The sequence below is a fragment of the Chiloscyllium punctatum genome, chromosome 18, assembly GCF_047496795.1.
Source record: "Chiloscyllium punctatum isolate Juve2018m chromosome 18, sChiPun1.3, whole genome shotgun sequence".
Classification (NCBI taxonomy): Eukaryota; Metazoa; Chordata; class Chondrichthyes; order Orectolobiformes; family Hemiscylliidae; genus Chiloscyllium; species Chiloscyllium punctatum.
Window position 1 is genome coordinate 34,896,918 of NC_092756.1, and position 27,998 is coordinate 34,924,915.

At 45.0% G+C, this 27,998-nt stretch overlaps 2 long non-coding RNA genes across 2 annotated transcripts; both read left to right on the top strand.

Annotated features, from left to right (window-relative positions):
* Positions 1-6,339: 6,339 nt before the first annotated feature.
* LOC140489139 (uncharacterized) lies at positions 6,340-15,077 on the top strand. Its single transcript, XR_011963085.1, has 3 exons — positions 6,340-6,427; positions 7,529-7,646; positions 14,877-15,077. It is a non-coding gene; the product is annotated as an uncharacterized lncRNA (long non-coding RNA).
* Positions 15,078-15,146: 69 nt separating this feature from the next.
* LOC140489140 (uncharacterized) lies at positions 15,147-26,097 on the top strand. Its single transcript, XR_011963086.1, has 3 exons — positions 15,147-16,206; positions 20,142-20,248; positions 26,048-26,097. It is a non-coding gene; the product is annotated as an uncharacterized lncRNA (long non-coding RNA).
* The last annotated feature ends 1,901 nt before the right edge of the window (positions 26,098-27,998 follow it).

The window sequence follows — 27,998 nt, forward strand, 5'->3', positions numbered from 1 at the left end:
GGGCTCAGTGCCATTTTACATGTGTAACCCTCACAAGCATCAGTCTAATTTCCCATTCTGCCTATTTCTGTGTCTTCTACAGGTACTTGAAGGAGTTACTGACTCAATAGACCTGCCAACTGCTGGTTGGGAAGATGTTTGGTCAGCCAGAGAGAAAAAGGTCAGGGAGGTCAGGAGCCTTATATAAATCCTGCCGCCAGGTAAGATTACACACAGTGCACAGAGCAAAGAGCAATGAGAGGGCTCCAAACATCAGCTAACAGGCCATGACATAGATATAGTGCTGGAGGGGGAGCAGACTCGCCTCAGGCTCAATCACCACTTCTACTTTAAGTTTTATTGTACTGAGATCGCATCGGGAGTTCCCAGTTTTCAATCCAGGCGTGTGCTGTCTTGTTGAGCACCAGGACAACAGAGGGGAAAACAGGCCTGCAATGAGAGAGTGGTAATGCTGCCTGGGATCTTTCTGTTAACTATTCTCTCTCCAACATTGTTTCTATGTTTTGTCTTGTGGACCAGTGTCTTCAATCATTCTAACTCCTATAACAGTTCCTATCTCTGTCATCTCCTCCCCTCTTTCCAATTATTTCACATATTTGAAACCTCCAGTCCAGATGACCATCCGTATCGCTGTAACTTGCTTCAGTCTGTACAACATGCCTTGTCTCGATAGTCTCCTCCTCCAACAACTGGAGACATTGGGTCTGTTTCTGTGCTGCATTACTCTTTGTTTGATGTTTCCTAAATGGAATGAGTTGCATTTGCCTGTGTTTGGCCCATATCCCTTCCAATCTTCTCCTCTCCATGTACCTGACCAAGTGTCATTTCCATGTTGTAATTGTACTTGATTTCACCATTTCCTCTGGCAGTCCGTTCCATCTATGCACCATCCTCTGTGGAAAATGTTGCCCCTCAGCTCCCTCTTTAAATCCTTGCTCTCTCACCACACGTTTATGGCTCTAGATTTGGACTCACCTACCCTTCGCAATTCACCTTACTTAAGCCCTACATTGTTTCATTCACCTTTATAAGGTCAACCCGTGGCCTCCTCTGCCCAGGAGAAATATTGACGACAATGTTACAAATATCTCCAACTCATGTACTCAATGTTCTGGCCACTGATGACAAGTGTGCCAAATGCTGCTTTCCCCTCCCTGTCCCCCTGTGATGCCATTCCAAGGAACAATGTAACTGCACCCCTTGATCTCCCTCTGTTCGACAACACTGCGCAGGTCCCTACCATTAACTGTTTTAGTCCTCCCTGGTTTGGCTGAACTAAATCGAACACCTGAATTAAATTTCATCTTTCATTCCTTGTCCCACTGGCCCAGTTGATTAACGTCCCCTTCGATAACTATATTCCCTGCCCACTCTTCCACTAATCTTGGTATCCACAAAAATGCTAACAGGGACTGCTACCTTTTCACTCAGATTGTTTATGTAAGTGGTGCACAACAGTGGTCCCAGCACCAATCCTTACAGCACACTGCTGGTCAGAGGCCCCAGTCTGAACAACAACCCTCTCCCACCACCCTCTGTCTCCCACTGTCATCCCATTTTGTATCCAGTTGGCTAGCTCTCCCTGATCCCTTGTGACCTAACCTTACTAGCCAATGTATCATGCTACACCCTGACCAAGGGTTGCTGAAGCCAAAAACAACGTCTGTTGCTCTGCCTTCATCTACCTTCAAGTCAAATTTGTGAGGCATATTTTCCCACGCACAAAGCCATACTGGCTGCCGTAATCAGTCCTTGTCGTTCCAAATACCACCTACCTCTCAGAATGACCTCCAACAACTGACCCACCCTGATGTCTGGCTCATCAGTCTGTAGCTTCCTGGCTTCCTCTAGCAGCCTTTGTTAATTAATGACAGAACATTATAATCATAGTCAGAGAGTCAGACCACACTGTTCGGTCAATGCTAACCATACTCTAAAACTGATCTTGTCCCACCTGCCTGTACCTTGATCCTATCCCTTCAAACCTTTCCTATTCATGTACTAATCTTAATGTCTTTTAAACATTGTAATTGTCCCCACATTCACCCCTTCCTTGGGAAGTTCATTCCACACACAATCCACCCTCTGTGTAACAATGTGACCCTCACGACTTTTTTTTAAAATGTCTCTCCTCTGACACTTAAAAATGTAGCTTCTAGTCTTGAAACTCCCCTGTCCTTGGGAAAAAAACAGCTCCCATTAAATCTATCTGTTCCCCTCATTATTTTATAAAATTCTGGGTCATCTGTCAACATTCAGGTTTCAATGAAAAAAAACCAACCTATTCAGCCTTTCTTTAGAACTGAAAACTTCCATACCCAGCCACATCCCAGTAAATCTCATCTGAACCCTTTCGAGCTTAATAATATCCTTCCGATAACTGGGCGACCAAAACTGAACAGCGTATTCCTGAAGAGGACTCACCAATGGCCTGTATAATCTCAATGCGACTTCCCAACTCCTATGTCCAAAGTAATGAAAGCAAGTGTGGCAAGTCCCTTTTTAACCATCCTGTCTCCATGTTGCAAACTTCAAAGAATTATGTACCTATACCTCGAGGTCCCTCTGTTCTACAACACTACTGAAGGTCCTACCATTAATTGGATAGGCCCTGCCTGTGTTTGTTGTACCAAATGCATTCCCTCGCATTATACAGATTGAACTCCATCTACAGTTTTTCAGCCATTCACGCATTTCATCAGGATCCCTTTGTAATCTCAGAAAACCTTCTTCACTGTCCACAATGCCACCCTCCAGTCTACCTGCCTCTCACACATGGTACAAATATCTCTGCTAGGGGCCCTACAATTTCTTCACCAGCTTCCCACAATGTCCTGAGATACATTTAATCAGGGCCTGGGGATTTATCTACCTTTGTGGTTTAAAACCTCCAGCACCTCCTCTTCGATAATGTGGACTCATTTCAAGACATTGAGTTATAGAGATGTACAGCACGGAAACAGATACTTCAGACCAACTCCTGCATGATGTATCTAGTCACATTTGCCAGAATTTTGCCAATATCCCTCTAAATCCTTTTTATTCATATACCCATCATATAAAATGTATTTCTATCAGCCTCCACTATTTCCACTGGCAGTTTATTCCATAGACTCTGCCAGAACCAGTTTTCCTTTAGGTCCCTTCGAAACGTTCCTCTCGCACTTTAAAGCTATGCCCTGTCGGTTTGGAAACCCCCAGCCTGGGAAAAAGACCTTGTCTATTGACCCTATCGATGACCATCATGATTTTAAACACCTTTATCAGGTAACTCCTCAGCCTCCCATGTTCAAGTGAAAACAGCCCCAGCTTATTCAGGCTTTTCCCCGAAGAGCAAACCCTTCAACCCTGGCAGCATCCTTGTTAATTTCTTCCGAACCTTTCATGTTCCATAACATCCTCCCGATGGCATTGAGACCAGAATTGCACACAGTATTCTAATAGTAGTTCAGACAAACATGGTTTAGTCCCCCGAGCGCCCCAGTTTTTATCCACACTAAGTTCCAAAGTGAAATATTTGTTTCGGATCCTGTAGTTGACTACATTGTTGGCTTCATTGATCATTATGGATACCTGTTTTGTCCCTCACTCTTCTTTTGCTCTTAATACACTTATAGAATCTCTTTCAATTCTCCTTAACTTCTCTGCCGAAGCTATCTTATGTTCCGTCTTTACGTTCCTGATTTCCATCCTAAGAGTATTTCTACAGCCCCGATGCTCCTGAAGGGATTCACTTGAGTCCGCCAGTTATGTGCCCCCCTGTTTTCTTGACCAGAGCCTCGAAACTCAGCCAGTATTTCTTAATTCAGTCAGCATTGAGCTGCACACTAACAGGAACACGCTGGTGCTGAACGCTCCTTTTATCTTGATTGTAAAATATTCCTATTTGTCAGACTTGCCTTTACCTGCAAATAGCCTCCCAGATCTACTTTTAAAATTTATGTCTAATACTATCTTGCTCCATGGTATAACTTGAACTTGTGGACCAAGCCTGTCCTTTTCCATTGCTATTTTCAAACTAATACAATTGTGGTGACTTTCCAAAGTGCTCCCCCACTAACACCTCAGTCCCGTTCCCGACCTTGTTTCCCAAGGGGAGGTCAGGTTTAGCCCCATTCTCCAGTTGGGCCACTTACATAATGACTGTGTACCTGTGCTGACATCTTCAGACATCCAGGGACTTGCCCACCAAGGTCCCTGTGTTCCTCAGTTCTCCAGGAGGACCTACCATTCATGATGTATACTGTTCGCTTACGAGACTCCCCACAGTGCATTACCTCACAGTGATCAGAAGTAAACTCTGTCTGCCATTACTCTGCTCAGTTTATCATCTGATCGATATCAGACTGCAGCCTGAGACCATCCCCCTCACTGTGGACAACACCCTCACTTTTCATGTCATCGATAAACCTACTAATGATTCCTTCTGCTTTCATATCCGAGATATTAATCCGAGATGGTTCCTGCACAGATCCCTGTTGTACATCCACTGGACAAAGGCTTCCAATCGTAAAAACAATCCTCCACCAATTGTGGATACAATTTATCATCTTGCCTGGATGCCATGGGCTCTTCCCTTTTGGACCAGCCTTCCATGTGGGACCTTGTCAAAGACCTTAATGAACTCCATGTAACCCACATCATCTGCATTGCCCTCATCAAAATCAGAGGACAGTCCTCAAGCAAATCCATACAGACAATTCCTAATATATTCCTGTCCTTTCGAATGTTGATTCATCATGTTCCTCAGAATTGTTTCCAATAATTTCCCTCCCCCTCCTATCAGACTATCTGCTGTGTAATTACCTGGCCTATCCCTGCTGCTCTTGATCAAAGGAATCACATTAGCGATCCTCCAGTCATTCAGCACTTCAGCTGTGGCCAGCAAAGTATTAAATATATTCGCCAGGGCCCCAGCAATCTGCTCCATTACCTCCCATAGCAGCTTGGGATATATTTGATTGTTACTGGGTATTTCTCCACCTTTTTGCCTGTGAAAATATTTAATGCCTCCTCCTCATTGATCTTAAGATGTTCCAGAACCTCACCATCCCTGGCTTCAATGTCTTTCTCCTGTGTGAATACAGATGGGAAGTATTCATTGAAGACCTCACCTTCTTCCTCTGGCTCCATGCACTGATTGCCCATTTGGTTTCTAACAGGCCCCACTGCTTCGTTGGGAATTCTCTTACTCTAACTGTACTTATTAAGTACCTTGTGGCTTATCCTTAACATTATTAGCTAAGGATATTTTGTGACCGTTGTTTGCCTGTTCATTTTTAAGGACTACAACCACCACCCCTAGCATCCACCCCATTCCCCCTGCCCCACACACTCTAGACTTTTGAATGGCTTCGTCTGTTTTTATTGCTCTGTATTTTCTTTCTCAAACTCACAATATCGCTTGATCAGTATTTGCTAAATGTGCTGTTTAAGCCATTCACTCCTCGCAAAACACATTTGCTCTGAATTCTCACTGCATCACATTTAACATCTCCCATGTTCCAAATAGAGACTCCAACAAGTGTAGTTCCTTGCAGTCGAGGCTTGCCAGTCTAATGATAACGTTGAATGACAGTGATAATCTCATGATAAATGGCCTCCCCAAGTTTAGATACTTAGCTTCTGCATTACCCTTATCTCTTTCCATAATGTCTTTGAAGCTAACAGTTACGGTCTCTGTGCTCAAAAAAGCTCCTCATCTCTGTCATCTTGTCCAGAACCTACAGCCCACCCTGTCTCTAACATTCTCGAGTCCTTACCAACCTCCCCATCTGTGCACCTTCCTCCAGCCTGGAGAGCACATGATATCACTGTAACCCTCCCCAGTCTTCACACCACTCATGTATTCACCTGTTTACAATGGTGGGATTTGAACATGGCTGAGTTTCTGGATAAATAGCACAGCGATAATACCACCAGGCCATCACTTCACCTTCTCACAGGTTTCCCATCCCTGAGCATTGATACCAGAAGCAAAATGAATCAAAACCCCTTCTTTCTACACAATGATTTGTTACGAAATCTTCCTGCGCTCTGCTGATATCACTCAGTCTCTCTCCATTTGGTATTCCTCACTGTGAGGGTTTAATTTCTGCCTCTGTCAGTGTCTCTCACTCTTCCAGCTACTCCAGACCCTGAGGCAACAGAATCCATCTCTCCAGAGAGATGAAGCAGCACAGACCAGAGATGGAGATTGGGATTTTTCAGGTCAGTATGGCAATTATTACCATTCTGCATGTGTTTCCATCACCCTAATTTCAGAGACTGCCTATTTCTCTGTCTCCTGTAGGTATTTAGGAAGTTCCCGACTCAATAGACTTCCCAACTGATGTGTGTCTCATCCATCACCTCATTGAAGATGGTTGGTCAGCCAGAGCGACAAAGGGCAGGGAGATCTGGAGCATTCAATAAATCCTGCAGTGAGGTAAGATCACTCACAGTGCACAGAGCAGAGAGTAATGAGATATCTCCAAACATCGGCTAACAAGACATGACACAGATACAGTGCTGGAGGGAGAGCACAGTACAGACACACCTCAGGCTCAATCACCACCCCCACTGTAAGTTTTGTTGCACTGAGACAGCATCGAGAGTTCCCAGTTTTCAATCCAGGCCTTTGCTCCCTTGGTGAGCATCTGGACAAAAGAGGGGAAAGCAGGCCTCCCACGAGAGGCTTGTAACCGTGACCAGTCTAAAGAGTCCGTTCTACCTCTGCAACCCTCAGTATTGCTAACTTCATCCAGTCTCCACAACCGAGCAGAAAGCAATGAGAAGGCTCCAAACCTCTGTTAACAAGACATGACGTCGATACAGTTCTGGAGGGGGAGTACAGAATATCCCCACCTCATGCACAATCACCACCCTGGCTTTACGTTCTGTTGTACTAAGACTTGCTACTCTCCAACTCTGCATCTACGGCGTGTCTTGTGGACCAGTGTCTTCAATAATTTGTAACTCCTATAACAGATCCTATCTCTGTAACCTCCTCCTATCCCAATCGTCCCTCCACATATTTGAAATGTACTACCATCCCTGTCGCTGTAACTTGCTTCAGTGTCTACAACATGCCTTATCTCAGTAATCTCCTCCTCCAATCACTGGAGACAGAGTCATACAGCACGGAAACCGTTCCTTTGATTCAAATAGTACATAATGACCGGAGACCCTGAACGATTTGAGTTTCCCTGCATTTGACCCAAATCCCTTCAAAGCTTCTCCTCTCCATGTACCTGCCCAAATGTCTTTTGCATGTTGTTATTGTCCTTTGCTCTACCACTTCCTCTGGAAGCTCATTCCATACCTGCACCATCCTATGTGTGGAAAATGTTCTCCTCCAATCCCTTTTACGTCTTTCTTCGCTCCATTCATATTTATTCCCTCTAGAACATAGAATGTGGGAGCGCAGTACGGGCTCTTTGACTCTCGATGTTGCGCCAAGCTGTGGAACAAATTTGAAGCCCAAGTAGCTGACACTATTCCATTCTCGTCCATATGACTATCCAATGACCATTTAAATGCCTTTCAGGTTAACAGATCTACTCCTGTTGCTGGCAGACCTGAGGAGAGTCAATACAGTGTGTGAATAATCCTGAGACCTGAGGATAGTCAAGACTGTGTGTGAATAATCCTGGGACCTGAGAATGGTCAGTACAGTGTGTGAATACTCACGTGGCCTGAGAATATCAATACTGTGTCGCGTGTGATTGCCCCAATGATGTGTGAACAATCCAGTGGCCTGAGGATGGTCAATAATGTGTGAATACCCCTGTGGCCTGAGGATAGTCAATGCTGAGTGTTAGTTATCCTTTGGCCTGAGGATTGTGAACATAGATTGTGAAAAATCCTGCGGCCTGAGAATTTCAGTACTGTGTGTAAATAATCCTGTATCCTTAGAATGGCCAATATTGTGTTTGAATGATTCTTTCCTGAGGATGGTCAATACTGTGTGCGAATAATCCTGGGAACTGAGAATGCACAATACTGTGTGTGAATATTACTGTGGCCTGAGGACGGTCAATGCTGTTTGTAAATAATCCTATGGTCTGAGAATGGTCAATATAGCGGGTGAAAAATCCTGCGGCCTGAGAACTTCAATACTGTGTGTAAATAATCCTGTAGGCTCAGGATACTTAATACTGTGTGTGAATTAATCTTACTGAGTGAAGATGGTCAATACTGTGTTTGAATAATTCTCTTTTGAGGATGGTCGATACTGTATGTGAATAATCCTGGGAACTGAGGTTCGTCAGTACTATGTGTGAATATTATAGTGGCTGAGGACGGTCAATGCTGTTCGTAAATAATCCTGTGGCCTGAGGATGGTCAATACTTGTGTCTGACTAATCCTGTAGTCACTGAAGTGTTTTTTTATTAGCAACTGGTTGATCCTCTCCCTCATATGTCCCTCCACATTGCTGCAAACCCCTCCAGCTGCAGCAATCCGTACTGGCTTTGTTACACTGTTCAGGCCCTGATGACTCTCTGTAACACTCTCAGCACATTCGTCTCTCCCTGATCCTGTCGTGTCATTAAACGCTGACAATGATTCCCCTTCCCACAGCCCTCCCCCTGCTAGCAGACCCTTTGCAATCTCTTTAAACCTTACTCCTAAAACACACTCTCACTTTAGGATTTTAAGTACTTTTTGGTGACCTTCTCCACCTCATAATCTAATATGATCCATTTTGTTCTGAGTGAGGGACCGGTGGGAATTTCTTGCTGAGGATTTGTCTGTTTCAATGAAATATTCTTTTGTTGAGTGTTTTACACTGTTCTTTCAAACGTTTTCCACTGTTCGTTTACAGACACATATTTCAGTCCGTTGAGCCTGTTAAACTTGGCCAGTTCTACTGTCAAACTTATGTGATTGGCTATTTTTGTTTCTAGTTGTAGCTTGGCCTTTCTGTGATTCACTGAAATGCTTTAAATTAATTTAAATTGCACTTTATCGCAATTTCCCAGAGGATCTCTCCAGGTGACTTGACTCATTCACTAAGTTTCATCTCACAACTATTTACCTGAGATAGTTACATCCCTAGCCAGTTGCACAGTGTGTTATTCAAAGAAACACTGAAAAAAATCTCTTTACTCCCCTTCCAATATCACACTTATCTGTGTGATTGTCCCAGATGATGCGAATATTGAATTTTCCCAAAATTATCACAATACATTTGTTTAAAAAATTCCAATGAATTCCTGTGCAATGCAGTGATGAGCAATGAAATGCTGTTCTGTGACTAAAACTGTTCTGCTGCTTGTGTCCTTGGCAAGTACTGGCCAGAATTTGACTACTGGCTGACTCTACTTCATGATCTGAGGCCAAATGATTTCTCTGTAATGCCATTGTTATCCATTATTGTTAGTATTGCCCATTTCGCCTGAGTTTCTGCAAGGTTGTGGATCATTGAATATTTATGTTCCATCTTTTGTTCGCCCGGAAACCATGTCTCCCTGGTGTCTAAATCTCTTTTAACTTTGGGTCACAAATCCATCTCCCTTATTGATGAGACTTTGTCCATTCCAAAACAAAATTGCTCTTTCCCACAACTTTCTGTCAAAAACCGATTCACTGTTGTGCGACTTGAGTTAAACCTTGTCCCATCCTGTCCCTTTCTGCTTGTCTTCAGCCACATTCCCATGCTGTTCCGATGCGTCACCTTTTCTCTTTGGATTTGGAAAGCTCCTTTCACCTGAACCCTGTCCCTGCATCGTCTGGGTCAGTTTAAAGCCCTGTCCATAAACCTACCAACATTATTGGCCAGGACACTGGTCCCAGCACAGTTCCAGTGGGACCATCCTAATGGATTATTTATTAAACCAGGTATGGGATGTGGGTGTCTCTGGCTGACCAGCCTTTCTTGCCCAACCTGAGCTGACCTTGAGCTGAGTAACTTGCTCAGCCATTTCAGAGGGTAATTGAGAGGCAAACACTTTGCTGTGAGTATGTCGTGCAGACCACGAGAGGATGGGCAGATGTCTTTCTAAAAGGACAAATGTTTGGATATTTTGTACATCAGCAATGGTTTTATACTTATTTATGGATTATTATTATTTTAAAACTATTGATTTCAAATGTCTCCATTTCAGATGGTGGGATTCAAATCTCCCTCCCCTGAAGATTAGCTGAGGTTTTGGATACATTGTGTAGCAATAATACCACGAGGGCATCACTGCTCACAGGTTGCTCATCCCAATACACTGATACCAGGGCACCATGAAGCTAAACCCATTCTTCCGACTCAGTAGTGTGATGCGGACATCTTCCAGCAATCTTGGGCTCTTAATTGATATCGCTCCATTTTCCAGATCTCTGTGGGGCTCAATGCCATTCTCTATGTGTAACCCTCACTACATCAGTCTAATTTCCAATTGTGTCTATTCCTCTGTCTCCTCTTGGTACTCAGGAAGGTCCTGACACAATAGACTTCCCAACTGCTGGGTGTCTCGTCCATCACCACATTGATGATGTTTGGTCAGCCAGAGAGACCAAGGGCAGGGAGATCTGGAACCTTCAACAAATCCAGTAGTGAGGTAATATCACCTACAGTGCACAGAACAAAGAACAACGAGAGGGCTCCAAACATTGGCTAACAAGACATGACATAGATAGTGTTGGAGTGGAGGCACAGTACAGCCACAACACATGCTCAATCACCACCCCTACTTTATGTTTTGTTGTACTAAGACTCACTACTCTGCAGAACTGTATCTATGGCATGTCTTGTGGTCCAGTGTCTTCAATAATTTGTAATTCCTTATAACCGTTCCTGTCCCTATAACCTCCTCCCTTCCTGATGGTCCCTCCACATATTTGAAGCGTACTGCATTCCAAACTACCATCTCCCTATCTCAGTGTCTACAACATGCCTTCTCTCGGTAATCTCCTCCTCTTTAACTGGATAGAGTCATGCACCACAGAAACGGTTCCTTCGATCCAACCAGTCCATGCAGACCAGAGTCCCTGAATGAGATGCGTTTCCTTGCATTTGACCCATATCCCTTCAAACCTTCTCCTCTGCATGTAATTGCCCAAATGTCTTTTACATGTTCTCATTGTACTTTTCTCTACCACTTCCCTGGAAGCTCATTCCATACCTGCACCATCCTCTGTGTGAAAAATGTTCTCCTCCAATTTCTTTAAAGTCTTTCTCTTTCATTTCATATTTATGTCCTCTAGAACATAGAACATGACAATGCACTGCAGGCCCTTCGGCCCTCAATTTTGTGTTAATTTCTGGAACCAATCTGAAGCCCAACTAACTGACGCTATTCCAGTCTCATCCATATGCCTATCCAGTGACCATTTAAATGCTCTTAAAGTTGGTGAGTCTACTACTGTTGCAGGCTGTGCATCCCACGCCCCTACTACTCTGAGTTAAGAGGCTACTTCTGACATCTGTCCTACATCTATCACCCTTCAATTTAAAGCCTCTGCTAGGCATTGCCTTCCAAGGGAAAAGGCTCTCAACCCATCTTAGATTATCTTAGATGTCTCAATTAATTCGCCTCAAACATTTTCTCTCGAACGAAAACAGTTTCAAGTCCCTCAGCCTTTTCTTGTAATATCTTCCCTCTAGAACAGGTAACATCCCAGTAAATCTCCTCTGAATCCTTTCCAAAGCTTACATATCCTTCCTGTAATGTAGTGACCTGAACTGTACACGATAACCCAGGTGTGGCCACCCGCGAGTTTTGTACAGCTGTGGCATGATCTCATTGTTCCGAAACTCACTCCCTCTCCTAATAAAAGCTAACACACCAAATGCCTTCTGAACGAACTTATCAACTTGAGTGGCAATTTTCAGGGATCAGTGTCCGTGGACAGAGAGATCTCTCTGTTTTTCTACACTACCAAGAAACTCACCATTAGCCCAGTACTCTGTGTTCCAGTTACTCCTTCCAAAGTGAATCATCTCACACTTTTCTGTATTAAACTCCATTTGTGAACTTTCAGTCCAGCTGTGCAGCTTATCTATGCCTCTCTCTAACCTACAACATCCTGCATCACTGTTCGCAACTCGACCAACCTTAGTGTCATCCGCAACTTTACTAACCCATCCTTCAATGCCCTCATCCAGGCCATTTATATCAATGACAAGCAACATTGGATCCAAAACAAGATCGTGGCATTACCCTACCAGTAACTGAATTCCAGGATGAATATTTCCCATCAACCACGACTCTCTGTCTTTTTTCATTGAGCCACGTTCTGATCCAAACTGCAAAATTACCAACAATTTTGTTCTGATTTGGAGATGCAAACTCCACACAGTCAGTCGCCTGAGGCGGGAACTGAACCCAGGTCTCTGGCGCTGTGAGGCAGCAGTGCTAACCACTGTGCCACCGTGCCGCCCACCAAGTGTGTTGTTTGACTTTCAACAATTGTGTTGGTATTGACCTCTGTATTGTCTGCAATAGCTTTCCGTGGGGAACGTTAACAAATCCAAAAACACCACATCAACTGCTTTACCCTCATCCACTTCTTTGGTCACCTTCTCAAAGAACTCAGGTTTGCAATGCATGACCTACCCTTCAGAAAACCATGTTGACTATCCCTCATCAATTTATTCATCTCCAGATGGTTATAATTCCTATCTGTTATAAGCCTTTCCAACACTTTACCCAGAGTCAAAATAATGCTCACAGCTCTATAATTACCAGGGTTTTCTCTATTTCCCTTCTTGGACAAGGGGACAATATTTGCTATCCTCCATCCTTCTGGCACTATCTCTGTAGACAATAACAACATAAAGATCAAACCCAAAGACGTAGCAGTCGCCTCCCTGGCTTCCCAGAGAATATGAGGATAAATCCTATCCAGCCCAGGGGAGTTAGCTAGCTTTACACTTTGCAGAATTGCTAACACCTCCTTCTTCTGTAGTTCAATCCCTTCTAGTTATGAACTCCACTACCCTGGGGTAAAGACATTGGCTAATCAACTTACCTGTAACCATCATTGTTTTATAAACCTTTATGAGGTCACCTCTCAGCCAACTACGCCCAGTGGAAATACAAAGAACGATGATATATGTATTTCTGTTAACGTTCCCAACACTACTTTGCCACAATGTCCTGGGATACACTTGTTCAGGACCTGGGGCTTTCTCTACCTTTGTGTTTTAAGACCTCCAGTACTAGGTCTTCTGTAATGGGCACTTTGTACAAGACATCACTGTTTCTTTCCCTTTGTTTCCTAGTCTTTGTCCACAGTATGTTCTGACATGAAATATTCATTTAGGGTCTCGCCCATCTCCTGTGGTTCCACATTTGGATGGCCTCACTGATCTTTCAGGGACCCTTTTGTCTGTCCAGTTGCTTTTTTGTCCTTGTGTGCTGTAGAAAATTCCTTTGCATTCTCCTTAAACTTATGTGCCAAATCTATCTCACCCTCACTCCCCCCCCTCCCCGCAACGACACCACCCCGCCCACTGTTGCTTTCTAGCTTATCCAGCCTCTCGGATTTTGTCAAACCCTCCAGTATCAGTAACGTCTTCGTCAATCTTTGCTCCATTTACAGCATCAGTAAATGCTTCTTAAATCGGGAGGATCAGAATTCTACGCAGCGTTCCAAAGCTGTGCTGTCTATCCCTAAACAATCCTTGCCTTTGCAAATGCATGTAATTCCTGTTCAGCGGAATCGCTTCCAACAACGTATGCATCACTGACATCAAGCTAATTGGCGTTGATGTCCCTGGCTTTTCCTCACAGCCTTTCCTGAGGACTGGCAAAACATCAGCCACCCTCCAGGCTTCCAGCTCATCACCTGTGGCTGTCAGTGATAGACAAATCTCTTTATGGGACCCCACAATTTCTTCCTGAGTTTCTCACAATATCCAGGGATATACTTGATTAGTTCCCAGGGATTTGTCTACCATTTATGCATTTAAAAACCTCCAGCACCTCCTGTTTTATTATGCGGACTCTTTTGAAGACATCACTGTTTATTTCCCTGAGTTGCCCAGTTTTTCCTCACAGTAAGTTGAAAAGTGAAATTTTCGTTTAGGATCTCAGCCATCTCTTCTGGTTCCACACTTGGTTGGCCCCATTAAACCATATTCAATCCGTGTTTAATGTTCTGTTGTTAATATGCTTGTATTTTCCTCAGCTTGATCTGCCAGAGCTTTCTGTGGTCCTCTTTGGCCCCACGTGATCTCTCACTTAAGTGTATTACTTCACCCGCAGTGTTCTTGAAGGGATTCCCTTAATCCAGCTGGCTATATGTGACACGTGGCCCCTTTTTCTGGACCAGAACCTGAATATCACCATTCATCCAGTGTTTCTTACTTGCATCAGCATTATCCTTCACACGAACAGGAATATGCTGGCACTGAACTCTCATTTATCTCTCTTTTGAACGCTTCCCACCTGCCTGACGTCCCTTTACCTGCAAATAGCCTCCACAAGCAATTGTTAAAAGCTCTTGACTCATATCTTCTGGATTCAGGCAAGGCCAGTTTTGATCATTAACTTGTCGACCAGCCATGTTCTTTTCCATCACTATTTTCAAACTAATACGATTGTTGTGACTTTTCCAAAGTGTTCCCCCACTAACACCTCTGTCCCTTTTCCCTTACTTGTTTCCCAAGGGGAGGTCCGGTTTTACCCCTTCCTGCAGTCTGACCATTTCAATTCTGACTGGGACAATTTTCTTGAACGTGCCTAACAAATCCCTCCCATCCAACCTCCAAACACGCTGGCAGTCCCAGTCTAGGTTTGGAAAATTAAAATCCCTGACCATTACAACCCTATCCTTCTTACAGATATCTGAGATTGCCTGAAATATTTACTGCTCAATTTCCTGCTGACTATTGAGGGCCTGTAGTGCAGTCATATCAAAGTGATGACCAATTCTCATTTCTCATTTCCACCATTAGCCAATACCAACCTGCTGGACAGACGTAACAAACAACAGGACGGTGAACCTATCAACAAAGACGGCATACTTAAACTACTGGACTTGTGCCTCACAACACACTTCACATTCAACAACCAAATATACGAACAAATCAACGGAACACCCATGGGCTCACCGATCTCTGGACTCATAGCAGAAGTAGTAATGCAAAGGTTAGAACAAACAGTCTTACCACAAATACAACCCAAACTCTGGGTCAGATACATGAATGACACCTTTGTAATAAATAAAAACACAGAAATAGAGAACACACACCAGATCATCAACGCCACACTCACAGGAATCCGATTCACTAGAGAGGAAGAAAAGGACAACCAACTCCCATTCCTCGACGTGATAGTACAGAGAACACCAAACGGAGAATTCACCACAAAGGTATAGAGGAAAGCCACACACACAGACCCAGTCCTGAACTATGAAAGCAACCACCCCAACACACACAAACGAAGTTGCATCAGGACAGTATTCAAAAGGGCCACAACACACTGCAGCACACCAGAACTACAAAAAGAGGAAGAGGAACACCTGTACAAGATATTCGCCAAAAACAGATACCCGCGCAATTTCATCAACAGATGCCGAAGGGAGAGACAACGGAAAAAGGACATGCCACAACCCAAAGGACTAGCCACACTACCATACATCAGGAACATTTCCGAACTGACAGCCAGACTACTGCGACTACTAGGACTCATAACAGCACACAAACCAACAGCCACGCTCAGACAACAACACACCAGAACGAAGGACCCGAGACCCAACATGAGAAAAACTAATGTAGTGTATAAAATCCCATGCAAGGACTGCACAAAACACGACATCGGACAAACAGGAAGACAGTTAACGATCCGTATACAGGAACACCAACTTGCCACGAAACGACACGACCAGCTATCCTTCGTAGCCACACACACAGACGACAAGCAACATGAATTCGACTGGGACAACACTACCATTATAGGGCAAGCCAAACAGAGAACAGACAGGGAATTCCTAGAGGCATGGCACTCATCCACAGACTCTATCAACAAACACATCGACCTGGACCCAATATACCGGCCACTACAGCAGACAGCTGGAACTGACAACCGGAAGCGGCAGAGACAGGCCACTATAAATGCCGGGGGAAACAGCACAGAAGCGCTTCACAGGAGGCTCCCAAGCACTGAGGATGTCACCTAGAAAGGAGACGAAACGTTTGCAAGATAAATTCCCAGCTCGGCGAACAGAACCACAACAGAGGCTGAATAGGCTGGGGCTATTTTCTCTGGAGAGTCAAAGACGGAGAGGTGACTTCATGGAGATTTATAAAATCACGAGGGGTGTGAATAAGGTGGGCAGCCGGGGTCCTATTTCCTCAGGTTAGGTGGGTCCAAAACTAGAGCACCTGAGTTTAGGTTGAGAGGGGAAACATTTAAAAGGGATCTAAATGGCAACGTTTTCAAGCTGAGTGTGGTGTGTGTATGGGAGGGGCTACCAGATGAAGTAGTGGAGGCTGATAAAATCACAACATTTAAAAGGCTTCCAATTGGGTACATGAATAGGAAGGGTTTTGATGGATACAGGCCAATAGATGGTAAATGGGAATCCATTAATTTAGGATTCCTTGTTGGCACGGACGAATTGGACTGAAGTCTGTTTCTTTGATCTCAATAAATTAAGCTGCATTCCTCTCTTTTGTGGAGAGTTCGCTGAAGCACAGATAATTATCCTTGGAGCTGAGAAGGTGAAGCAGTGATTTCAATCTGGTGCAGATTTGGTTCCAAGGTCTTGAATTTGCAGAGAGAGAGAGAGAGAGAGAGGAATTGTGAACACTGTCACAATTTTTAGTAACTACTTTCAAGTAATTGGCAAATAATACAAGGTGAAAATGTGAACACTATTTTACTCAGTAAGTTCTGAGCATCTGGAACAGTCTGAACGACACAGATTCAGCAAGTATTCTGAAACAGACTTGGAATTTTACTTTTTAAGGAAAGATTTGGGGGGCTATGGGCACATGGGAGGGGACTTGGTACAGATTTGCAGCATCTCCAGAGGGAGAGAGTACAGCCCCAATGGGCTGAATAGCCCCCAGGCCCTGTGCTCTGTGATACTGCCCCATTCACTGTGAATGATGAAGCTCATCTCAGGGCAGAGAGAGGGATTAGCCCTCCGCTCTTATCACAATGGGGCCCGGCTGATTGACAGCAGCTCCAGACCAATGGGAGGAGAGTCTGTGTGGTCCTGCAGCCAATGGGAGTGAATAAGGGTGTGGCCAGCAAGACAACACCTGTCCATGAGCTGTGCAGGTGCAGTGTCACTGGGTGGGGTTGGGAGAGACAGCGGAGACTGGGACAGAGGCTGTTGGACCTGAATTACAAACTCCCGGTAAATTAGAACCAAAAGAACTGTGAAAGATGTAAATCAGAAACAACAACCAGGAGGTTCTGGAAAAGCTCAGCAGGTCTGGCAGGATCTGTGATGAGAAATCAGAGTTAAAGTTTCAGACCCAGTGTCCCTTCCTCAGGACAGATGTTACTGAGAAAAAAAAGTCAGTTTATGTGCAGAAGTTAGTGTGGGGGGGAGGATAAAAGGAGGAAAGGATAGGTGGGGATAGAGTGAGAAGAACGGTTGGGTAACGGAGTGGATAACATTCTGGCTGGGGGAGGGTGATTAGTTGTTAATGGAGACTGTTCGTGGCTAACCACAGGTAGTGTGTAATGGCAGGCTGTGAGAACAAGGCCTGGTGTGTGGGTCGGGGGCTACGACATGAGGTTGTTGACTTATGGTTAGCCACTAACTGTCTCCATTGTAAGCTGTTGCCCACCTATATCACTCCACGATTGGAGCTGCCGAGGACACAAACCTTTGGAATATCTTCCCTAACCCCCTCTGTCCGCCTTAAAGGTGTATCTAAAAATCGTTCTCTTTAATCAACGTTTCCATCATTCATGAAGCATTTTAGGAGATTTGTCAATGTGAAAGGCTCCATACAATGCAGGTAGTTGTTGTTATTGTCTGACATCAGGAGAAACAGGGATGAGCCCTCTCTCTCTCAGACCTGATGAACAGCAGCAAAAGCAGGAAGCACTGAGCATGCTCCAGCCCACAATGGGCCTCGGATTATTGATGTCAGCGCAGGACCAATAAGAGTGGGGGAACAGGGGCTAGAGGTGCTAGTTGGTCCTTCAAACAATCGGAGTGAATGAGGGGCGGGACAATACTGAACCACGTGATAAACTTCACTGACAGCACACTGTTGTTGTGACCAAGGCATTGGAAATGTGTGAAGGTGAAGGTGAAGGGCAGGGGAAAGGAAAGACATATTGACCAGGAAGAGGAGGAAATTTTCATGGTATGGGATGAGAGGTTTTACAGAACTTAGTGCACGTTGTAAAACACAAATGTCAAAATCCCAAATTCTGCACCATTTTCCCTCCCTATAATGCACTCCCTGATATATAGAACATAGAACATAGAACATAGAACAATACAGCGCAGTACAGGCCCTTCGGCCCTCGATGTTGCGCCGATCAAAGCCCACCTAACCTACACTAACCCACTATCCTCCATATACCTATCCAATGCCCGCTTAAATACCCATAAAGAGGGAGAGTCCACTACTGCTACTGGCAGGGCATTCCATGATCTTACGACTCGCTGAGTGAAGAACCTACCCCTAACATCAGTCCTATATCTACCCCCCCCTTAATTTAAAGCTATGCCCCCTTGTAATAGCTGACTCCATACGTGGAAAAAGGTTCTCACTGTCAACCCTATCTAACCCCCTAATCATCTTGTACACCTCTATCAAATCACCCCTAAACCTTCTTTTCTCCAATGAAAACAACCCCAAGTGCCTCAGCCTTTCCTCATAGGATCTTCCTACCATACCAGGCAACATCCTGGTAAACCTCCTCTGCACCCGTTCCAGTGCCTCCACATCCTTCCTATAGTATGGCGACCAAAACTGCACACAATATTCCAGAAGCGGCCGCACCAGAGTCTTATACAACTGCAGCATGACCTCAGGACTCCGGAACTCAATTCCTCTACCAATAAAAGCCAGTACGCCATATGCCTTCTTCACTGCACTATTTACCTGGGTGGCAACTTTCAGAGATCTGTGTACATGGACACCAAGATCCCTCTGCTCTTCCACACTACCAAGTAGTCTACCATTAGCCCAGTAATCCATCTTTTTATTACTCTTACCAAAGTGAATCACTTCACACTTAGCTACATTGAACTCCATTTGCCACCTTTCTGCCCAGCTCTGCAGCTTCTCTATATCCCGCTGTAACCTGCCATATCCTTCCTCACTGTCTACAACTCCTCCGACTTTCGTATCATCCGCAAACTTGCTCACCCAACCTTCTAACCCTTCCTCCAGGTCATTTATAAAAATGACAAACAGCAATGGTCCCAAAACAGATCCTTGCGGAACACCACTAGTGACGGCACTCCAAGATGAATCTTTGCCATCAACTACTACCCTCTGTCTTCTTCCAGAGAGCCAATTCCTAATCCAAACCTCCAACTCACCCTCAATGCCATATCTCTGTATTTTCTGCAGTAGCCTACCATGGGGGACCTTATCAAACGCCTTACTAAAATCCATATATACTACATCTACCGCTTTCCCCTCATCTACCTCCTTCGTCACCTTCTCAAAGAATTCAATAAGGTTTGTGAGGCACGACCTGCCCTTCACAAAACCATGCTGACTATCCTTGATCACATCATTCTTATCCAGATGTGCATAAATCCTATCCCTTATAATTCTCTCTAAGACTTTGCCCACAACAGAAGTGAGACTCACTGGCCTATAGTTACTAGGATTATCCCTACTCCCCTTCTTGAACAAGGGAACCACGTTTGCTAGCCTCCAGTCCTCTGGCACTACTCCTGTAGACAAAGAGGACACAAAAATCAAGGCCAATGGCTCTGCAATCTCCTCCCTTGCTTCCCAGAGAATCCTAGGATAAATGCAATCAGGCCCAGGGGACTTATCTATTTTCACCCTTGCCAGAATTTCCAACACCTCTTCTCTACATATCTCAAAGCCATCCATTCTACTTATTCGTGCCTCAGTATTCATATCGACAACAATGTCCTGTTCCTGAGTGAATACTGACGAAAAGTATTCATTCAGCGCCTCCCCAATCTCTTCAGCCTCCACACGCAACTTCCCATTACTATCCTTGATTGTACTATCAACTGTGTGTTTCTCCCTCCACAGATACCAGTGATCAGTCCCAAAGCCCCATTGCCTGTGGAGAAGGTGATGTTTGACTTCCTTGTACAGCTGCAGTTCGTGTGGTGAAGGTGCTCCCACAATGTGTTTGGGTAAAAGCTATTACAGATTATTCACTCAGTGACAGTGAAGAGTTGACAATGTATGTGCAAATCAACAACAGTTTGTGTTTATCATGTTTATAATTCCACAGAAATACTATTGAGAACTTCTGACATAAGGCCACAGATGGGGATATTAGGTCAGGTGATCAAAAGAATTGCCAAATAAGCAGGTTTTCAGGAATACCTTAAAGGAGGAAAGCAGGTCTGAGGGCGTTAGGGTGGGAATTCCACACCGTGTTGCCTTGGCAACAGGAGAAACAGCCAGACAGGTGAAGCAGTGAATAAACACATCGTTGGGAGTCTGAAAGAAAATGAGTTGTCGGGATCTCACAGGTTGTGTGGTGCAGGGAGACAGGGATGTTCACAGCCAGGAATTACATCAAGGGTGAGAATTTTAAATTGTTGCTTGTTAATATGAGCCTTTTGATGGATCAACAAGTTTTGGTACAAGTGAGCACTTGGGCAGTAGGGTTTTAGATACTCTTGAGATTACATGGAAGTTGAATGTGGGAGGCTGGCCAGGAGTGTGTTTGGATAATGAAGTCTGGAGATAACACAAGGATGGACGAGTATTTCAATAAATGAGCTGAGACTAGGGTGGAGTTGGGTGATGTCACTAATGTAGGGATAGTTCTTTTGGAGTTGGGCTGCTCCTCCTCCTTATCGCTCCCCCTCCCCAATTCACAGATATTGTTCCTTGTTCTGTCTGTCTGTCTTTTCTGGTTATGTCCTTCTCTCGCATTCTGCTTCAAACTAATATTTGACCCCGCCGTTTAATGCAAAAACCTACTCCATCCTGACTCTCCCTTTCCTTTCTGAATTCCTTGTATTTGGTGTCCCTTAAGGATCTCTCCTTGGTCCCTCCTGTTTCTCACCTACATACAGTGACATCGTCCAAAAGCACCGTGTTAGGTTTCCCATGTACACTGACAATGCCCAGCTCTCCCTCCCCATCATCCCTCTCCATTACTCAGTTATCAAACTGCTCATCACACTCCCATTACGTGATTGGCTGCAATTTCCTGCAATGGAACGTTGCAATGGTTAAACCCATTGCCTTCAGTTGCTATTACAAATTACTTTCCCTGACTGCTGAGCCCCTTCCTCTCCCTGGGAACTGTCTGAGACAGAACCACACTCTTGACAATATTGCTCTCATATGTGACCCGAAGGTGACCTTCTGATCAGACATCTACACAATCACAAACACCAGGAATTCCAATCTCTGAAATGTTGCTTGTCTCCACCTCACCACAGCTCCATTGCTACTGAAACCCCTCACCTGTGTCGGTGTTGTCTTAAACTTGACGAATCCAAAACAGAACCCGTGATTCCGTGACTGACCCAGAATCTGGTTCCAGACTCCCTCATGATGGGAAACATCCTCTCAGTATTTACCCTGTCAAACTCCTTAAGAATCCTACATGTTACAATGAGATCCCCTTTCATTCTTCCCAAATCCAGTGAGTAGAGTCCCAACTTCTTCAGCCTTTTCTTAAAAGATAATCCCTGCAAACCAGGGTTCATCCCAGTCAATTGTCTGTGCGATGCCTCTGATGGAATGATGTATTTCCTTAAATGAAGGGGCCAAAACTTCTGTCATTACTCCAGATGTGGTCTCACTCGCACTTTATAAAGTTCCTCTCGTGTATATACTCCAAACAACTCCCTTTAAACTTGCACAGATGTTGTTGGAAATGCTCAGCAGGTCATGCAACATCTGTGAAGAAAAATCAGTTAAAGTTTCGGGTCTGGTCACCCTTCCTCCGATACGTTAACTCTAATTTCTTTTCACAGATGCTGCTAGACCTGCTGAGCTTTTCCAGAAACCTCTGTTTCTCTTCCTAGTTTACAGCATCTTCAGTTGGTTCGGTTTTCATATCCTTTATACTCGCCATCTCTCTTCTAGAGTTTGTCATTTCCTCCTTGGAAAAAAGATTCACATTTGTTTGGTCTCCCCTACTCTGGGGGAGAAAAAAAGAAACGATGGCTAGTCACACTATCATTGCTCCTCATAATTTTATAAAGTTCAATAAAGCTACCTAAAGTGTCCAGTGCTGCAGGGAAATAGCCTCAGCCTATTCAGCCGCTCCCTATGGTTCAAATGTTCCAATACTGGCAACACCCTGGAAAAAATTTTCTGAACTCTTGCAAGTTTCCCAACATCTTTCCTTTTGCAGGGAGACTGCAATTGAAAGCAGTCTGGGGATTCCAAAAGTGGACGATCCAATAAACTGCAACCAAAACATGATCTCCCAACTCCTATCCTCAAATCACTGCCCAATACCAGCTAGCATACCAAACACCACCTTCACCGACCTGTCTACCTTCAACCACACTTTCAAGGAACTGTCAACCCACACTGCACGGTCTGTTTGTCTGTCAACACTTCCCAGGAACTTGTCATTAAGAGGTTGAGTCCTTTTCTGGTAACATCTTTCTGAAATCAGGGAGACCACCTATGAATACAGTATTCTAAAACTGGCCTCACCAATGCCCTACTCAGCCACAACATGCCCTCCTAATCCCTATACTCAGTGACAGAATCCCTACAGTGTGGAAGCAGGCCTTTCGGCCCATGAGACCATACCAACCATGGGAACAGCATTCCACCCTAACTCTGTACCCTACCATTACCCAAAGCTCATCCAGCTAACCTGCATGTCTTTGGATTTGTGGGAGGAAATTAAGAGCACCCAGAGGAAGCCCACGCAGACACACACGGAGAATGTGCAAACACCACACAGACAGTGGAATCGAACCAGAGTCCACTTATTGATCAGCACATTCCATTCAATGTTAGTGTCCCAAATGCCACGTTCAGCACCTGATCTCCCTGAAACTCTACTTTCCAAGAACTGTGCAGTTGCTCTGAGCCTTTCAGAGGGAATTAAGTTGAGGAGGAGAAAACAGGGACAGGGTTGAGTTTTAGATCTATAAAATAACTCTCCATCATAACTGTTTCCCCTGTCTCACCCCGCTCTGTCTGCACCCCCCATCTCCCCCTACTCTGTCCCCCCACCCCTCTGTCGGCCTGTTGTTCCCCCCCCTTCTGTCGGCCTGTTGTCCCCCCTTCTGTCAGCCTGTCCCCATTGGCCTGTTCCCCCCACTTCTGTTCGCCTGTCGCCACTCCTCTTCTCTCACCTCCCGTCAGCCTGTTCCCACCCCCCCAGTCGGCCTGTTCCCCCCCTCTGTCGGCCTGTCCCCACTCCCCCCTCCGTCGGCTTGTTCCCCTGCCTCCTCCCCCACCCACGTCTCTTCCCTCCCCTTGTTGGTCATCTTCCCCCCCACCCCCCTCAAATCTGTTCCCCCTTTCTGTCAGTCGCAACCCCCCTCTGTTCCCCTCCTTTCTATTCCCACTTTCTGTCACCACCCGTCTCTGTGCCACCCCTGTCTATCCCCCCTCTCATTCACCACCCATTTCGGTCCCACCCCTCTCGATCTGCCTACCCTCCCTCCCAGTCCCCTAGTTCTGTACTCCCCCACTGCAGGGCAAATATCTTGTCTATTTACCCTATCCATGCCCAGCCTGATTTTAAAAATCTTTTTCAGGTCACCACTCAGCCTCTGACGCTGCAGGAAAAACAGTCCATCCAACCATGGCAACATGCTATAATTCTTTTCTGATCTCTTTAAAGTTTAAGAACTTCCGTCTGATAGGAAGGAGAACAGAATTCTATGGAATATTGATTCAGCGACTTTTGCGATGTCCTGTAGAGCCACAATATGACCTCCCAACCCCTATACTCAATGCTCTGACCAGTAAAGACAAGCAGACCAACTGCCGCCTTCACTATCCTATCTATTTTTTACTCAACTGTCAAGGAACTATGAACCTGCACTGCAAGGACTCTTTGTTTAGCAGCACTCCCCTTGAACTTACTATTAACTGTATAAGTCCTGCTAAAGTTTGCTTTTCCAAAATTCTGCAGCTTGCATTTTTCTAAACTGAACTCCTTAGCTCATTCACCCATCTGATCCAGATCCTCTTGTACTCTGAGGTAATCTTTTTCACTGTCTACTACACCTCCCATTTAGGTGTCATCTGCAAACTTACTTACAATACCTCTTATGTTCACATCCAAATCATGGATATAAATGGCAAAAAGTAGTGGATCCAGCACCGATCCTTGTGACACTCCACTGGTCACAGGCCTCCAGCCTGAAAAGCCCCCTCTGCCTTCTACCTTCGAGCCAGTTCTGTACTCCATGTGATCTAACCTTGCTGACCCGTCTCCCATGAGGAACCTTGCGAACACATTACTGAAGTCCATGTAGATCATGTCCATGCTCTGACCTCAGCAATCCTCTTTGTTACTTCTTCAAAAAAACTGAGTCAAATTCATGAGTTATGATTTCCCATGCACAAAGCTGTTATTAGTATCCAGGATTTAACTCTGTACATTGGGGTCTGCGTTGCCCAGTTATAGGTGTTAATATTCTGGATGAAGTTCAAGTACGCCAGCATTTTGTCAGTGAGTCTGTATTGAGTCTTGTTAATGTCACCCATACAGTTGGGTGCCTTTTGAAAGGCAGTCACTGTATCCCTTGCCCACCAGGAAATAGTGTAAGTGTCCTTACCTCTGGACTAGGAGGATCAGGCTCAGAGTTGAGTGACAGCATCTTTGAAGAGTCTGATTAGTAAACCTGCCCAAGCCACCAGGCCATACTGTCTCCCAGCTGTCCCTGCCTGAGCCTCCAAACAGAACCTTCCTGCAGTTTCTCTCCTGTCAGACTCTCCCATTGCTCAGTTTGTCCAGTCTCCCCTCCTGCTGCTGCACTGATCCTGTCCCTCACTGACCTGTCCATCCCCCAGTGTCCTTCACATTCGTTCACTGTTCAGAATCTCATTAACCCAGTCCTCAAACCCCGCCCCCTCCCGTCGATAGAGATGGCTCAGTGGTTGGCACTGCTGCCTCTCAGCACCAGGTACCCGGGTTCAACTCCGGCCACGGCGACTGTCTGTGTGGAGTTTGTGCATTCTGCCCGTGTCTGAGCGGGTTTCCTCCCACAATCCAAAGATGTGCAAGGGCAGGTGAATTGGCCATTCTAAATTGTCCATAGTATTAGTTACATGAGTTTGGGGGCATGGGTCTGTGTAAGTTACTGTTTGCAGGGTCAGTACGGACTTGTTTGGCCGAAGGGCCTGTTTCCATACTGTAGGGATTCTGATATATTGGGCAGCAGCTGCTGTCAATCACCCGGACTCCTGTATGATCGGGAGCACGTGCTGTAGGAGGGGAGACCAGTGCACGGGCGCAGTGCTGACCAATTGTGGGAGTATGCATGGTATAGGTCAGTGCCTGGGAACGGAGGCTGTGGGTGTGAGGGATTAATCTATCATTAGCAGCTTCATCCCTCTGGGAGCAGGACCCAGGGGAATGGCCCTTCTCTTGCGACCCTGACATGTGATCAGACTGTCAGTGGTGCAGCGTTTTGCAGAAAGTTATCAGAACTCTTTTGTGAAGATTCAGGGTTGTTATGGAAAGCGACAAGGATGGGCCTGCAATTAGAATTCTAATTTGGCTCATGTTAGTCAGATGGGTCTTGGCCAGAGTGTGCAGGAAGCAGTGTATGCAGGATGGTTCTCATCAGGAGCTAGGAAACTGAATTCGAAGAGAGTGTGTGTGAGAACTGGGTGTGGAGGAAAGGAGTGGGAGGATTGGTTTGGATTTCAGTTCACAGAAGAGAGAAATTGTAAGACTGAGGTTTAAAGCTTTGGGGGAAACAAGGAAACTACAGTTTAATACTACTATTGTCTAATGACTTTCCATCCTGTATTAACAGTGGTAACTTGTGTGCTCTGTTGTATGGTACTGAAAGGGTGGATTTGCGGATGAGAAATACAAATTGAACTTCATGTTCCGATCTGATAGTTACTTGATCCGTGCCGATCTGAATATCATTGGCCTTTTCATCTGGAAGGAAAGGTGTGCATTCTGTCCGTGGGCGAATATTTCAAATCTCAGGGTGACTGGAAAAGTACTGAGACACAGCCAAGTCCATGTCAGCATGGTGAGTGTGGAGAGAGAGTTCATTTGTTTTTGAAGGTCTGGAAAATCATGGCACATTTCCCAGGAACAATTAAGCCACAACTTTGCTTTGTAGAAGGACAAGTCTTTAATTAACCATACAACCAGAAAGACACAAGGATACCTGCACCATGGGGAACACTATGAAAACGGGATTGTTGTAAAGGAGTTCATTCTCGATCATGGATTGTAATCCAATGGCATTGTCCCGTCGGTTCCAGCCCCGCGGGGAAACACTGGAAATATGAGGAATGTAATGGAGGTTTCAGTTATTAAACTGTAAAAAGTGCAGAACAATTTACAAGGGTGTTGCCAGGGCTTGGGGGTCTGAGTTACAGGGAGAAGTTGGACAAGTGAGGATTTTATGTTTAGAGCAGAGGAAACTGAGGGGGTTCTTTTCTAGAAGTGTATAAGACCATGAGAGGCATGGATAAGGTGAATGCACTCAGTCTTTTTCCCAGGAACTCAAGGATTGGACGGCTTGATTGGATCAGTTTAAGGTTAGAGGAGAAAGAATAAAAGGGAAGCTAAGGGACAACTGTTTTACACAGAGGGTGGTATGTATATGGAATGAGCTGCCAGTGGATGTGGTTCAGGCAGGAACACTCTCAACAGGTAAAAGACATTTGGATAAATACATGGATAGGAAAGGGTCAGAAGCAAATGGGCCAAGTGTTTCGGGAAATGGGGTTAGCGTGGATGGACAGGCAAAAGGGCCTGTCTCTCCTGTAGGATTCTATGACTAAGTGCATTTGCTATTTCTCCCACTAACTCTGTTGGTATCCTGGGATGTATTCCATCAGGGCAATGAGACTTGTCTACCTTTAGCTCCATTAGCTTGCCCAGCTCTAACTCTTTCACGATAATGGTTATTATCTAGGTCCTCACCTTCCTCAGTCTCCTTATCAATTACTGGCATGTTCTTCGTATCCTCCACTGTGAAGACTGACTGCTGTGTCCTCATATTCCTGAACCCTGCTGGATAGAAATAACTGGGCACAGAACTCTGAGAGGTCTTCTTTGAGTCTTTATTGATGAAACATGGCAGTAACATGGATAGTGTACATGCAAAACACCTCCAAGCAGCATCAGGTAACTCCCTGCCTGTCCGATGTACAACTCCCATTCTTATACCTTTTGTGGTTTGGGACTTTGAATAGAGACTGTCTCTCAGTATTCTCTCTATGGCAACGGCACTTAGAAAGTCTAGTTCAGTTCAGCACTTTGTGGTTAAACCACATACCCCTCCCGCCTACGCCCCCATGGCTCCCTCAAGTATCTGACAGGCGCTTCAGTTTCAGTGGGGTATCTATCAGGATTCTGATGTGGAGGAGCCGGTGGTGGGGTGGACAAAATTAAAAACCACACAACACGAGGTTACAGTCCAACATGTTTCTTTGGAAGTACAAGCTTTTGGAGTGTGCTGTGATTTTTAACTTGATCAGGATTATCTCTATGGTAACTGTTAAGTGCTTCAAAAATTACAGAGGCCTTATGTTCCCCACACAATAGGTTCCCCTCTAACAGTGTAAACTGCTATTCTGGCCCTGGGGATAGCTACTCATCACTTTTCTCCCCCAATCCCATCTCGCTTTCTGTTGATCTTTAAAGTTTTTCTAATCTCCTTGGTCTTTGACAATTTGTATGCATTCTATTTCAGTTTGATAGACTCCCTTATTTCCTGACCCACCCATGGCAGATTATTC